This window comes from Cupressus sempervirens, chromosome 10 (assembly GCF_028749045.1).
Source record: "Cupressus sempervirens isolate cs-2001-9-10 chromosome 10, ASM2874904v1, whole genome shotgun sequence".
In the NCBI taxonomy this organism is placed as follows: domain Eukaryota; kingdom Viridiplantae; phylum Streptophyta; class Pinopsida; order Cupressales; family Cupressaceae; genus Cupressus; species Cupressus sempervirens.
Window position 1 is genome coordinate 41,080,525 of NC_143127.1, and position 5,218 is coordinate 41,085,742.

Below are 5,218 nucleotides of genomic sequence, written 5' to 3' on the forward strand. Positions count from 1 at the left end.
TGCCAAAATATGTAGCTTTTGGGTCAACATGCTCATTTAATAGTGTTTCAATGATATCTTTGGTTTCATCTATATTAACCTCATAACCTAGAGGCTTGACCCATACAATTCTTGATCTTACTACTTGTATATACACTTTGTCACAATCAACCATGAAACAAATATCATCTTTTTAGTCATCTACAAGTTTCTTTACGATTCTGAATTTACTATTCATCTTGTCCTTAAATGCATCAAAATAGTTATCCATAATACTAACATAGTTTTCTCCAATTTTTGATATATAATCATTAATTTGGTAAAGAATAGGCACTTCCTTTCTTCACACAAATGTATCTTTTGATGGGAAGAATTTTTTCACAAAGAAAAATAGACAAGTTAATAGTGAACTGAACTTATAAGGATTGTTCTTTAGAGTTTTGATGCTCTCCATGTGTTTTTGTTGAAATAATTCTACATTAACTTGGCTAGGTCAAATGACATATTGTTCTTGACCAATTTGTATGCAAGATCCATAGCTTCACATGATACATTGTTTAAATGACTCAAGATTTATATCTTATGTGCAATCACATGTATACCAAATTTTAACTCCATATCCATGACACATCTAATTTTCATTCCCCTTCCATCCCACTCAACAAAGGTTTTCTTCTCTAGTTCCACCTGACTTAGGGTTTTAGTCATTTTTTCCTTGGTTAGCATTGGAAGACCTATGATTCTATGGAAGATATGTTTTATAATCACAATATGTTGCTCCAACCACAACTATCCATTATGCACACGACTGAGAATAAATCCTATCCATTTAATTTGAAAGTCTCATGGCATGTGAGGAATGTGAGTCAAAACCTTCACTTCAAGGTGTTGATGTTCTAGTTTTAATAAGCCATTCACACATAGCTTCTCCAAGGTTTCATCCATTTCTAGGGTTCCTATGTCTTGGATAGCACATCGAAAATGCAAACAAATATCGTTAATCAATAGTACCTTGGATGGAATTTGAGATTGTGCTCTAGTTGGATCTAGGGTTTTTGCAACTATCAGACTAAGCTTGAAATTTGGTGCTTTCCATTCCATGCCTCAAACTAACATCTCTGGCCCTTTCTTAGCCTTGCTGCTAGAGGATGCCATTTGCTCAGTAGGGTTTTATGGAAATCTTCAACACTAATTCACACGGATCCCTCAAATGTACTAAAATTGCTCTGCACAAATAAATTTTTAAAATTCACGGTAACAAATTAATTTGATTTCACCCTTTTTTATCAAAATTTGTGTTTCAATCACCATAAATACCTAGTATGATTTCTTGGTTGATGATAGATTGTCTTCCACTTCACTTGCATTGAATGCTCGACAGAGTCATCCATGACTTGATGTCTACACAACAATTTTTAGTAACACTTGACCTTTCTTGGTAATGACTAGCATTGCTTGGTGATCCCTTTGCATCTTCACTACTAATATGGATCTTTCCATTTGTTGACTACAACTGATGTAAGATGTGTGCTTCAAAATCCTAGTTCTAGTTCTCCTTGTGGGAGATCAAGTGGAAATGCTTAAGTCACCCAATTCTTGAGTCACATTTGTTTCATTGCTCATACTAGAATTCTCAAAATATTTTGATATCCATTTCTATCTCATCTACTCTTTGATGTTATTAGCTTTTTCCTTCTTTTCATCTTTAATTCTTCCAATATTAATATAGTTCTTGGCAAGATGACCAAGTTTTGTACAAATAAAACATGTCTTGGTAGTGTCTCTTATCCTCATGTGATGTTTTACACAATTCATTCCAATATGTCTATATTGTCCATAGTAATGACATCTACACCAAGTGTTATAGCTTTTACAATTTGTTCTGCTCGGTTTAATATCTTAGTTTTTGCATTCTGAGGATTTGTGCCCATGCTTCTTGCATTTGTGACATTTGTTTTCAAACTTAGGTTTCTCTTTGCATTCATTAACTCTAAGACCATGCTGATTGTAATTATAGCATTTTCCATTGAATTTAGCTTTGTCATCACTCCAACATTTGTTTGATGTATTACTTGACTTACCATGGTGATTGTAAGTAGGTCTTTGATTCTTTTGAGCTCCTTTCTTAGATGATTCACCTTCTTCTGTATACCCAATTTCTAATTTTTCTTTTTGTCTATATTTGATTTTCTCATTTAGTTGATCTATGTGTGCTTGAGATTTCATCATCCTCTCATTGGTTTGCCTTCCAGTGTTTAGATCATTTTGCAATCTTTCATTCTTTAATCTTAGATTCATGATTTCTTCATTTTCATTGGTGAGTTGATTAATGAAGTTTTCCTATTGAAGGGATAGGTGCTGAATTTCATTATTCTTTCCTTCTACCTCTTCTTTTATCTTATTTTTCTCTTCCATGACTTCACACAATCTTATTGACTATATTTATTGCTCTCTTCTCAACTTTCTTACTTCTTCTTGAAGTGTACCATTCTTTCCTAATAGTTCCTTGATTGCCTCGTTTTCTTCATTTGAATTTCTTTCTAAATGGATGTCTTCAATTTTTTCTTCAATATAGAGTTGGTCATTCATTTTTACTACAAGATCTTTTCTTCTTTTCAAGAATTGAGAGAGTTGCTTGTTTACTTTCTTGAGTTTCCCAATAGCCAGTTCTAAATCTAGCTTTTCATTGTCAATAGCCTTGTCAAGTTTGAATACCTCCATAGCCTCTGATCTTTTCAAACTTCTTTCCTAAGAACCGAAAAGCTATGATACCAATTTTTGGAAATATATATGATAGGCTAAGTTACTAAGAGGGGAGGGGTGAATAAGTAACAAATAAAACTTAATCTTTTATTACCAATTAATCCTTCATGTGTAATTTGATCTAATTGCTTGCATGAAAAAATAAAAGCATTAAAACATTCATAACACTTTGACACACAATATGGTGACCCAGAAACTTTCCAAATAGAAATTAAATCTGGGGTGGGGATGATACCCACAAGCTTTAGTACTGTAGTATAAAGTTGGCCTATTAAGGATTACAATGATCACTTCTGATGATTTTCCCTGTTAGGAGCAATATGGACTGCCAGGTCCCCCTTGCAAAAAGATTTTCAAACATACAATGAAGTAAGCACTTGGTAAAGATATTTTCAAAAGACTATAAATTCTACCTTGTGAAAGGATTTAACTAATCCACCTATTAGGATGAAATAGTGGCTGATCTTTGATTTGCAACCTGGTTCGTTGAGTGAGAATCCTTTGAGTGTAATAATCACCTTCCTGTGATAGATAAATCTTTGTTTCTCATTATACTACTATAGCCTTTGTTCTTTGCAGTTCTACTTGTTACATTACTTTTTCATTCTTATTTCATTTCATTCATACCTTTGGATGTGATACAATACATTACATATATACCAATCCAAAATACATTTCAATAAAGTCGGCTACAATAAAAGTTTATACAAAATACACAAAGTCAGCCCAACTGCAAGAACTCAAGTTCTGAAGACTAGCTTGGTGAGGTTCTGATACTCAATATCCATTGTCAATGCTCAACATCATCATGCATTTGGTAGATGTAGAAGCTCGGTCCATACTGATCAATTCCAAGTAGTCTGAACTTGGTCTGAACTGGTGACTAGGTGAATACTGCAAAACTCAGCATATAAACTGAATCACTTGATTCACACTCTATAGCTCGGTCAATACTATCACTATGAGCTTGGTATAAACTGAATCACTTGGTTAACATTGAGTGGCTTGGTCAACACTGGATTCACATCACTATAACTATAAACTTGGTAAGCACTGTAAACTCAGTTTGCACTGAGAAACTCCGTAAACACTAAGAAGCTTGGTTTACACTGACAATTGCCAACTTGGTAGAAAATGCTCAACACAAATTGAATACTATTCCTTGAACTCAGTAGCAATTGCAAAACTTGGTAAAGCCTAAAATGCTTGGTTAATACTGTTAACTATACAATAAGCTCAGTAGATACTATTTGTCTAAATAAGTGTGTGTCACTAATAAAAAATTTGACTGCAATGTCAACAACTTTTTCACCCTTCGAGAATTCATACTCTTAAGCCTTCTTTCTTTGCATGCCAATTAGAGTCACTTCTGTTTGGTCACTAAATGAAGCAATACCCTAGACTCCTTGTCTTCCTTAGGTTCTTGCACATGATAACATTTTCTTCTAACTAGCTATCTCTATAAATAGACAATTTTTATTTTTTCTACTTAACCATAATCATCCATTTTAGGGTTAGGTAGGATTAGGTGGGATACAATGAATCTACTCATTTTTCTATTTAGTTCCTCTAGAAAATTCTTCTACAATCTTGATTGAATTCACCTCAAAATAGTTTACCTTGATTTCTGTGCTACCAGCTCATCAGAGTTATCTTCCACACACTTCACACAATTCAAGAAAACAAAATAGTTGGCTTAGATTCATCACATCTTTGATTTGACACATTTAATGGCACTTGACACCAATATGCTATGACTTGATAGCTTTACTCTTCTATCACTCTATAAACACTAAATATTCCTAATGCTTGGCACCAACTAAACTTTACTTGGCATATACTAATAATCATTCATCTTGCACTATTCTTCATTTTTGGTTGACACCTCTTGATCTTCGTTGGGCTTCTACTTATTTTTGCTCGACTTGCACTAACTACTTGGCAAGGCTTAGTAGACACTTTCTTACTTGATTTTAATCTAGTCTTAACTTGACTAATCTTTCATTTTAGACTTTAAGTAGATAAACAATACACTATAGTATCAATGTCTTACTTGGTCTTAGTGCATCTTTTAAATACCAAATAACTCAACCTTTCTCTAGGTGCTATTGTTATCTCCTCTTTTCAAATCCTCTTAATCAATCAACTAAATGATAAATTTAAGACCAAATAGAAATTGCCTCACCAAGTAGCAAGTTTGACATCATTGACAAAATAATGATTGTTCAATTACAGGTTCTTGTCTTCAAAACAATCTTATACCAATAGACTACTACATTAGAGGAACAAATAGTCATATGAACTCTAGTTACCCTACCAGTTTCTATTACTCCTACTAGTAGTCAGGCTCTTAAGAGGCTGAGTACTGGTACTACACCATTGCAAGTATCAAGGCCCAGTATAGAGACATCCTAGAGTCAAGATGATACATCTTATGAAGATGTAAGCCTAGATGAGGTGATTTAACTACCAAAGT